Source organism: Stegodyphus dumicola, chromosome 3 (assembly GCF_044657685.1).
Source record: "Stegodyphus dumicola isolate Sdum_Otavi_A_Nest chromosome 3, ASM4465768v1".
Classification (NCBI taxonomy): Eukaryota; Metazoa; Arthropoda; class Arachnida; order Araneae; family Eresidae; genus Stegodyphus; species Stegodyphus dumicola.
This window is the reverse complement of record NC_140770.1, coordinates 92,978,758-92,990,847: the sequence shown is the minus strand read 5'-3', so window position 1 is coordinate 92,990,847 and position 12,090 is coordinate 92,978,758.

Sequence of the window (12,090 nt, the reverse complement as noted above, 5' to 3'; positions counted from 1 at the left end):
TTTTTTTATTTTTTACGTTCTTCGAAATCTAATAACATTGAATTTTTGTCAATTAGAAAATTCAGATTGAAAGTCAAGAGTTTAAATTTTTCATATACGCTTTTTGTTTGTGAGAATAAAGCATCTATCACTTGTTTCATTTCTACTGTGAAAAAAATATATTTCTGTATTTTTTTCTCTTAATATTTCACCGTTGAAATATTATGTGTAATGCAGATAACATGCATAAAATTTTAAATTTGTTTCAAGATGCTATTATTTTCAATCCACGCCAATTATTTATCATTTAATAGCTCATATAAATCTGATGCAATACGATACATGTAAAACAATGATAGTGAGCTGGAAACTATATAAAATACGAGATATTGATTTTTCTATATAATTAAAAATTTCTTAGTAATTTAACAAGTCTCCAGTTTATTTTGTTAAGTGGTTAAGACAAATCAAGTTATCATTACATATCTTAGGAGAAGAATGCTTCCGTAGAAGGGCTTTCTCATATTCACATTATACATGGGGGAAAAATACGGAAGTACTTATGCAGCTCTTATCTTTTATAGGAATTAGAAGTTGAATCGATTTGTTAGTGCTCAGTGAGATGATATCCATTCGGCTGATTGAGGACAAACAAAGTTTTGATTACAACCATTTCCTGAAAAATTTACTTATTACGAAATTCTATCGACTATTTTGTAACTTAATTTCTATTTTGTTAAGAACGTTAATAAAGAAAAACTTTTCTTTTACTTTTTATTATACTTACTAATAAAATAATGCTTATCGTTTTGGGAATGTTTTTTCTACATTATAGGTACAGAACGAATATCGTAGTTCTGCAGTCTTAATTCTAAATACATCCGAAATAAACGGAACGGTTTTCCCAAAGTCTTTCAAAACAAAAATTCCAATTTTATTTTTTATTTCATTTATTTATTTATTTTAGTTTTCTGCTACTAAACGATTAATTTTATTATTTCAACATTAGAAAAACACAGAAAAAGGATAAGGCAGGCTTTATCTTGTAGAGTCATTAGGATATTTCAAGTAGGAAACACGAAATATGATCAAAACCCTCGCCGGGACTCGAAGCCGGACCTCTCGAATGCTCGTCGAGTATGCTAACCGTTTACACCACGAAAGAATGCAGAAAAGAGGGAGAACATTTATTTCTTTACATTTCATTCTTAACAGGAAATGAAAGTAAAATGTTGATTTGTTAATGCTTTAAAAAATAACAGCAAAAGGAATCTATTCGCTGTTTTGAGAAATCTGGTACTGTTCTGACGGAAAATAAATATAGATATAACAAAACATAAAGCTGTACATTTCATTCATTGGTAAACGTTTAACGAAATGTGACTAGAACAAGCAGCTCTTCGTACAAAAAATTAGAGGAGAAACTGGTAATACGGTACATTTCACATTTAAAGATTATAATTTAATTCTCCTGATGCCACTCCAGTGGACCTGACCGGCACGGGGTTTCACTAAGAAAAGCCAAATTTCCGAAAACTGCCATGAGAAAGAGGTTTTTTTCCGTGATTTTAATGCCAAAAGGACCCTTGGCACTTTATACCTGGATTACAAACTTTTAATCTATTGCCTTAATTTTTCTGACATATTTCAAGATGCATGAATATATACGTTTTTACAGTCTTCCCGAAAAATATTCTAGACCGTATATATACGTACAAAGCCGGTCAGAGAGTTTTAAACTTTAGGGTTAGTTGAAACAGATTATTAGAGACAATCGCGGTGTCGTCCAATCTCAGTTCGTGGACTTCAGAAAGCTCGTTATGCTGTTATAGAGAACTAAGAATGGTGATAGCTACGATTTATCCTGAAGGAAGGCAATAGATAACATACTGATATCTGCGGTATGGTGTTTTAGTCTATGTAACTCGTTTCCAGAAAAGTAAATCAACTTAAATAAGTTAAATTTACCAAAAATAAAATGTTAGAAAACAATCTATACAGTACTGTAAAACAATAGCCTTACAGACCTTTTATGAATAAATTGATATAATTAATTCTTCTCTTTATTCAGCCGGATTATTTATAATGCAAAATTTTCTTAATATATTCTTAAAATTAATGAAAATTATGCAATAAAAAGTGTGCATTTAAGAAACCTGATTTCGGGCAGGTAATAAAATAAACTAGTTCAATCACATTTAAGGAACTTCGCTGCTTGTTACATTGGCACTCTGTTGTATCAAACGGAACTGAGGAACGCCACCCTGACCGAGAAGATGGCTAAGAATCATTACTAATGGCGATCAGATAGTCGACTAATTAGCACCAAAAACGAAAGTAATCTCAAGAATGTAATGCTTTCAAATTATCGTAAATAGTGAAAAAGTTTCATTGTTTTAAATGTATTATTTTAAAAATATGCTTCTTGATGCGTTTTAAAGTTAAAATTTATAATTTCTTTCGTAAATCGGGTATCTGAATTTCCGTAGTTGATTTAGCACGCCTTCTAGTTATTCTCAGCCAATGCCTCTCTTGCCTCAGTTTGGTACAGTTCTGCTCTCCCGCCTTGCATTTTATCCAAGGAATTGCGGATAGCAGACAGATATTCAAAAGATGTACAGAGAACGATTTTCGAGTACCTTCTTTAAACAGCTGCTGCTTTTCCTCAGCCGCACAGATAAAACACATGTCGGAAGCTTCATTTTCTTATTCGTATATAACTCGAAATCCACAAAGAGAATGACATTTTCCGCCAACAAAACGCTTCTAATTACCACTTAACAGCGTTCTGTTCCATCTCAACACATCATTACCGTAGACACATTTACCATTGTAAAATCTACTTATTTCGACTCCTTCTAACTGCCTTTACATTTTTGCCAGATATTAAAACCATCCTACCCATTTGAAATGAAAATTTCTTTCAATAATATTTCATGGCTTTTAATGGAAGAAATGTAAAATTAAAAATCTGATTGGACACCCTATGACTTCCTTATATGACGTATTAAATATACTTTTCAGAACAACAGTAAACTGATATTAATAGTGTTAGATATTTACAATAAACTCTGATATTAAATATTGTATAATATTTATTGTTATATTAACTATATAAATTGCTATTTGAAATGCAGTTAAATTTCGTTATTTGTTGAAATTTACTTTTTTTTCTAATTTATATTACTAAAATATGAATATTTGCCTCATTTAAAACCCTTCTGCAACTGGAAATGTGTGACTACGACAAACGATTGTGAAAATAAAGACCTGATAATGACTTTTAAACTGGGTAAGGAAGCGGTTTTATATATATAAAAATATAGTCCCGATCAAAAAGTAAGTATCAAAGACAAAACACGGAATAAAACAAAAGCTATTTAATAGATATGCGTGAAATTGATCCAAGAGGTTGATATGGCATTACTAGACCACATAACAAATAATAAAGCAAAGACGTACAAAAACACATTTATTACAATCCGCACATAGCAAAAACCCAAATGGGTCGGAAGAAAGGTCCAATGAAAACATCACGCCAATAGCAGATATTATACCTTCTAGCCGAAATGCATGCTTGACAACGACGAGGCAAGCTGGCAATAGTGTCACTGATCGTTTGTTGTGGCAGTAGCCCCCATTCCTGTAGTAATGCATGTCGAAGCTCATGGAGAGTGATTGGCGGCACACTGCGGCATGCTATCCGTCGTTTCAACATGTCGCCCACAACATGTCGCTGTATGTAATTCAGGTCCGGTGATCTTGCAGGCAACAGCAGATATGGAACGGTATCATTCTCCAGGTAACTTCGCATCACTCGAGCTCTATGCCGGATGTTATCGTAAATAACTATTACGTCCGGCACCCATTGCAGAGAAAGGACGCACAAGAGGGCACAAGGAGAGATTTTCATTGCGATATCGGACGGCTCTGACAGAATTACCAGGAATCACGTAGAGGTCGGTACGGCCGTTCGTTGCTATCCAGCCCATACAAGTAAGCCTCCTGGTATCCAACTGCAATGTTAACGGGCTCAATTCAACCGCGCTGTGACATGCGATGAGAACAAAGTAACACAAACTACAGGTCGTTGGGCGTGCAGTCTATCTTCTTGTAGCCGAGGCGATAAAATTTGACGGGACATGGGCTGTCCTGCAGCAGCAAAGAGATGCGACGCCAGCTGTCGTGTTGTTAGTGATCTACAGCGTCTTGCACATAGCAACCGAAAAAGATCGCCTGCCGTTGTGGTAATCCTCCGGCATATAGATGCACGTCTTCTACAGGAGTTTTGATTTCTTTGGTAACGATTCCACAGCTTATTGATGACACTACGATGCACATTCAGCTTTTTCGTAGCAGTGGATTGTATTACACTAGCTCGCAACATCCCGACAGCCTTCTAACGCATTTTATCGTGCATTTGGTGTCTTCGGCTCATGTTTTCCGCTTTTGCTGTCTCAGATGACACGGAACTATAGCTGCTTGCAAACTGACGCATATGTCTGGCATAGAGACAAGTTTTATTCAAGCAGAAGCGGGAGAGAAAAAGGAATGCACACTAAATGCAGTCATATTTATAAGCGGAAAAATCTTTGTGTTAATCCTGAACTGCGACTGGCCTAAATATTTAGTAGTGCAAAGATACTTCAGGAAAAGAGTGGCGGAATATGCTGCAGAGTGATACAAAAGCGTATATGCTTCAAACAGGGATGTATTTAATTAAAATATATAAATTTGAAAGTTTATTGCCAATTCGTTCCAAATAAGTTCAATAATTTTGTTTCATATTATGTTTAAGCATGTACACACACATATGTGGTACTGTCGATTGCAATAAAAAGGAGAGATGCACAACTTATCATCCGTTCGCGGCGTCTTGACTCGATCGTCCACATATATCGTCTATCCCATCATTTTTCTATCTCACTCTTTTTCAGTCGTGTTGCGTTGTGTTGTCGCACTCCTAGTTGTTACATACAAGTTATTAGTATATAATTTTGATTATAAAATGATGAGTTAGATAAGAGTCTCTAAAATTGTGGTCCGCGGACCATAAATAATTCTCCTAGATTTGAAAAAATGTCTTGCTATTTGTAAAGGAAATTTTACATCATTTCTTGCTGGTGGCATTTGATTAAATACACTGGGCTGCCTTTCAACTGTACTCTGAAGAGTAATTGAACTAAATGCCTGTCTACAATGTACTTTGCCTGTTCTCCATGCCCATGATAAATTAAAAAGTTTTGAGAAGAAAGTTATTTTGAGTTAGTTGTGTAAAACAAAGAAATTTTTCTCTATTTCCAAATTTATAACCTTGTTTATTAGAAAATTATATCATTATTGGAAAAGAATTATGCAACGGCATATGTTCGCATCTCGAAATTCTGACGTTACAGTTTGTTTTCCAAGTAACAAATATAACAGATATTCTGGGTCTTTGATCCTTTCCATTGCGATTTTGAAAATGATAAACTGTCGCTGAATGAAAGGGATCAGTTAACTGAATTCTGAAATGACAAATTTATGAATTTTAAAGTTTACTGCCAATTCGTTCCAAATAAGTTCAATAATTTTGTTTCATATTATGTATGTACATGTACACAGACATATGCAGTACTGTCGATTGCAATAAAAAAGAGAAATACCCGCTTAAAATGAAATTCTAAGCAGAAGATCTAGTTAATTTCTGAACTTCATTACCATTGAAAACGGAATAGAGTTAACTGTACAGTGGTGCTTTAAAAATTGTAATTCAGTTTGCTTCTATGTACCTGTATAAGAAAGGGTTTTCATCATTATTTCTCTAGAGTGTCTTACGTTAATCAACCAGTTATTAACATTTACTATGTAAAGACATTAGGTATTTTTTGAAAGCAGTAGACATGAAAAATGAGCAACCTCCTGACCGAGAATCGAACCACTGACCTCTGGAATTCGCGCCCAGCGTGCAGACCACTACACTACGAAGGCATGCTAAGAAGGCAAGAGAAATACCTTATAACTATAACTGCTCTTTACTATAAATTCGTCTTTCCGTATTTCTCACCAAAATGCGAATTAGTTGCTTGTGTGTTTAATTTGAAAGTCTTTTTGGGACAGCGCGTTACGTGGTTAGTTTCTACCAGCCTTAGCAGTTTTAACTATCTCGGCTTTGCGTCTCTCTTGAATATGACGCGCCAGCACATTATTGAGCCAGCATCTAGCTTAGTATTTAATTGGTGTCACATATAACCTTACAACTCAAATAAAAATAAAGAATTGAAATCGATTTGATGTAGGCTTCTGAGGCTTAAGCTTTCCAAACGTACAATAACTGTGCAAGAATCGGCAGGCTAAACTATCCCATTAATGCAAGTGCTAACATTATTTAATTTTTAATTAATAAGATAAAACGACCCTGAAATATTTTAAACAAATATGCTTATGTAAACTTATTTGAGTAATGCCAGTATAAAATTAAAGGAATTTTAATTAATTGTATTTTAAAAATGTAAGTATACTGGCAGTAACATATGCTAAAAAAAGTACTTTCGAAAAGGACAAGCGTAATAATACGTAGAATATTCTCATTTATAAAAATGATCGTCACTTGATAAAAGATCAAAAACTGCTGCGTTATGCATTCGATTGTCTTTTTATTTTAATTATTTTTAAATGAAAATTAAAGGCATATATTATTTAATACCTCTTTCGCTAGCAGTTGCACTCATAAAATGAGTATTGTTTTACAAAAAGACATTTAAGTAAATCGGTGTGTCATTTTCCAGCCACCGGCATACCTCTTTTCAGGGGTATTTAAATGACATAATTATTAAAAGTATATTTATAACTGTTTTCATGCTACAAAATTATCTAAAAGCAAATTTGTGTATTATAAAAAATTACATTTTATGTTTTAGAACACCTTCCTCCCTTCCATCATAATCAAAATTTTAAGTTCGTAAGTGATCGTTAAAAGTCGCCAAATCGGCAATAGTGAGATGTTTCTGGCGCACTTCTAAGTGTCCATATCCAGTTCCCATCCGGGACATCAGAAAACCGCGCAAAGTAAAAATGCTTCGCTAGCTCACGACTCGAAACATCGCAGTGCTTTCTCTCTCGCGCTTTTTCTCGTAAACTTGGCCTTTGACCTCTAAAGCTGCGTACTCGGTTTTGTTGTTATTCTGTTCATTCTTGCTTTTAACCGCATTTCATTCTCTGGGCGTACGTTCTATTACTTTATTATTATCTTTTTTACTTTTATTTATTTCAGACATTTGCGTACTACCGTAGGAATGTTAGCAATGAAACGATTGTTTAGTATGCATGAGTGGGTGCCACTATCCTGTGGAGATGGTGAATATAATTAAAATTTTTAAAACTTTTCAACTGTCTACCTCATATTTATTTATTTCTGCTATGCTCAGATTATCATTTGAGAAAGATGGAAATTAATTTTCGTAGGCTTATCGGTTAATACTCCTTCCTTTATTTTGGTTATTTACTTAATGGTTTTACTTGCTTCATTTATAGCCCAAAGTAAGCGCGGAACATAATGGGACTTGAAAGATTTTGAACAATTATACTAAAGCGTATTTTAACCATTGTTTCTTTCTTTTATACTTTTAATGGAATGTTATAAGTAAGAAGAAAAAAGAAAAAGAAAGATTACCCTTCCTAACACATGCTGTCCAATAACGTCTCAGGACAAAGTGAGGATATCTTATTGTTGTTTCAGCTAATCTTATCTATTTGACATAATCAGAACAAACCCACGAATTTTATCCTCCCAAGGAGTGCAAGACTGCATCTGTCGTCGGCACGAGCCTTGAGCACCATACAGGTGGCAGTATGACTTTGCCCCGATCCGTCTCAATTTTGGAAGATAGTACCCCAAGGGACGTGTCCAGGAGTCTTCCACCTCTCTTTTCTTACCAACAAACTACTCGAGAGGACTTTCGGACGCATATTTTGAATGCTCCCTTACTACACAGAACACTTTACATTTACAAACATCCATGCCTTCTCCGGGATCTGAACTCTAGGCTTCCATACAGTTGTCAGCGAAATTAACCACTATATCGTCTGGGTGGCGAGGACATCCTAAGGATCTTGATTCTCAAATGTTCTGAGGACTTTCTAATTTAACACTGGAGAGCATTAATACTACATTCTTCGCAAAACTCCTTCAGACATACCGAGGATATCTATAGAGGCTATTGTGTATTTTTTAAGCAAGAAACCTTCCACGGGCTTCATATTCCAGATTTTTCGATTGCTAGCCGGACGTTCTTCTAATTGCACCCCCGAAGGGTAGCTGTAAAGAAAGAGTAAAGTCTTGTATGTTCATTTTCAGTTATTCTAGCGACTTTGATTTTTCGAATTGGCAGCTTAAAACTGCAGCTGATATTTAATTTCATATATATGCTTATATTTGATTTCATATGTATTTAACTTTATAATTCTTACTTATTGAACTGTAATTAGAAATAATATTGACATTCGGGTTGGACTTATTATTGACTAATTTTCTTTCTGGAGATCTATCAGTCTACCATATATGAAAAATCACCTTAATTCTGAATACCAGTGTATTTATACATACATTTACATTAATGCTGTACTAAAAGAAATTCATTTTTTTATATACTATAGTGGCCTTGATTTTCCAATCTTCGATCAAAGTTCGAAATTTCAATTGAAAATACGATCTTCCCGAAATTGAGAAGCTCATAATTTGGTCGGAGCCAAGATTCATCTAGCAAAACTGCCTGGCCACATGAGCATCGTTAAGTTTTATATATTATTTCAAATGTGAGTCAAACTTTCTTAGAAAATCTTTCACGGAGATATTAAGTCATTTAAAATCAGCTGGTGAAAAAAATATTAATTTTGCTAAATAACGCATATTCCAAGTTTAAGATTGCGACTTAATGCCATTTTATGCCTTTTGCTAAAATTAAAGAAAACATAAATATGCTGTTCATCATTTAAGATTTATTATCTTACAGACAGAACAAAATAACCTCAAAAAGTTCGTCCTTCACCAAAGTTAATAGCATATAAATTCCCCTGTTAGTTTCTACGTTCTGTGCAACTACAAGGGAATTTCAGTTGCTCAAAATTTACAGCACATTTTCTTATTCGTATTCTATCAATATTACGCAGATGTTTCAAGTCATATATTCCACAGCATGTGAAAACCTGGTTTGTGTGCTCGTTGCTATTTACTCAATATCACAGTATGCTATTTAAAGTTCTTAATTCATTTACTTGCAGTTTTACAAATATTTGTCATCTAAAGAAACATTACATCATAATTTTATTCCAACAGCTGAGACATGGGGCATTACATGTTGTAAAGAGAAGTGAAAATGATTCAGAAGAAAATGATAAGAATTATACAGATTGTACTGACATAGGAGAAATGGATCAAACTCGCTAGAGATAAAGCGTTTTCAAAAACCATAAATACGCCTCCGAAAATCAATAAATTAACAAATAATAATGAAATGTCATTTGGAAAATAAGTACTATTTATTGCTTATAAAATTCTAAACATGTGCTATCGAGAAGTTTTAAAAGTTGGGAGAATTTTATGCTACCATAAGACAGAAAATTGCTGAAAACTAATTAGGAAGCTTCTGAAACTCTCTATAGCACTGGATTGTAACAAATCACGTAAGAGTTTCTTCTCCAATCCCAGGCTTTTCTTTTTCCTGCCCCCCCCAATAGAACTAAAAGCCAGTTAAATGTTCAGTATGAAAAACATTTTCTTCATGATATATATATTCTAAAAGGCCTGTTATTAAGGAAAATAAATCAACTACTGTTGGTGTGCTGATAAATTGCCATTGGATTCTAAAAAACATAGATAACAGAGGGAAAATATCGAAAAACATTGACTAAAATTATGAAATTATATTACTTACAATTTACTTTACTTGATAATTATAATAATATTAATAGCACTGATTTATACATGAAAAAATGTTATATTTCCTTCAAACTAAAAGGTACTTTTAAAAGATTATTATCTTCTGATAGAAAAATTTGGTACTGGATATGAAAAGTATTATAGCAAAAGGCCTGTTAAGTCCAGAATTTGAAATCTTTTGCAACAAAGGCTGTTTTTCTGCTTTTTTTGCTGAACTACATTGCTGCCCTATCCCTTTCACCATCATTTTGCCTTTTCTTTTTTGTTTTTTTCTCAGTATGCTCTTTACTTTTATTTATTCCCCCCCTCATAGATGAAATGTATTTTATTTACTCATCTTCCACGGTGTAGCGGAAGGGCAAAGGGTCTATCATACCCCGTGCGCCTCTCATCACGGAATGCCTCTCGTAGAGGGGTGCCAATTTGTCTCAAGACAAACAAGATTTTCCGGACATTTTCAGTTTTTATTTTAATCGATTTCTAGGCAATGTATTTTAAATTAATAATTATTGTAATATAGTTAACTATTTCCTTTTTTTGATTAGTCATAAATGATAATCATAATCAGTGATGATTAATAATGGCATAATGGTAATCATAATCATAAATTATAGTAAATCAATTAGTTATCTCTGTATACAAAATGTTTTTTCTTCTTCCTTTCTGAACACTTTATTTTCTAAAATAGTGATATATTTTTATTTTTTTAAACGAAGTGCAAGTACAGTTGACGCTGTTTATTTCAAAACGATAACAAGTAATACGCTATAGTCTTTTATTATAGTACAGGGTGTTTATAAAGTCCCGGACCCATTTTGATGTTTAATAACTCATAAAATAATGAAGATATAAACAAACTTATGCCATTTATTGATGGAATAACTTATATATTTTCCTTTTCAGGTTTGAATATCTTTACTTTTGTAAATATCATCTGCGCGTTAATTTCAGATAATTTCATTTTGCAGTCTAAATATCTATACTTTTCTAAATATCGTCTGCTTATTAATTGGATTTTTTCTCTCTTTTGTTTTTTGGCAACTATTGCAATGTTATGTTTATTTTTTATGTGTTTGTTCTAGTACTTTTGTATGTGATATTTTATTCCATCGGATAATAAGGAGAATGCATACACCACAAGAGAAAGCACAGATTTTATGGTGGTTTCATAGAAACGAAATCTATAAAAGTCCCGGACCCATTTTGATGTTTAATAACTCATAAAATAATGAAGATATAAACAAACTTATGCCATTTATTGATGGAATAACTTATATATTTTCCTTTCAGGTTTGAATATCTTTACTTTTGTAAATATCATCTGCGCGTTAATTTCAGATAATTTCATTTTGCAGTCTAAATATCTATACTTTTCTAAATATCGTCTGCTTATTAATTGGATTTTTTCTCTCTTTTGTTTTTTGGCAACTATTGCAATGTTATGTTTGTTTTTTATGTGTTTGTTCTAGTACTTTTGTATGTGATATTTTATTCCATCGGATAATAAGGAGAATGCATACACCACAAGAGAAAGCACAGATTTTATGGTGGTTTCATAGAAACGAAATCTATAATGCAAAGACAAAGAAATTTCAGAATTAACCAAAAAGATCCTCCATCCAAAAGCAGAATCTTGCGGTTGAAAAAGAATTTTCTAGAAACTGAAAGTATAGCAGATAAGAAATTTTCGGACGTCCCTGCACAAGTCATTTTGATGTTGAGCGTGTCAGAAAGACATTTTTACACAATCCTAGAAGATTAGAAGATCTGTGAGATCAGCGGCAAGAGAATTGGATATGCCAATTTCGACGGTGTACAAGTTATTAAGAAAACATTAAGACTGCATGCATACAAAGTTCAAATTGTTCAAGTTTTGGAACCGGATGATAGGCCTAGGTGGATGGCCTTTGGAGCAGATATGCTAAGGAGGATAGAAGATGATGCTGAATTTCTGAAGCGCATAATGTTCTCTGACGAAGCATCCTTTCATCTTTCTGGCATTGTTAATCGCCATAATGTGCGCATATGGGAATCTGAAACCCCCCTGAATACTGTGAGGCACAAAGGGATTCCCCAAAGGTTAATGTGTAGTGTGGATTAATGCACGACAGAGTCATTGGGCCTTTCTTTTTTACAGAAAAGACGGTCTCATCAGTCGTATACTTAGACATGTTGGAAAACTTTGTATTTCCACA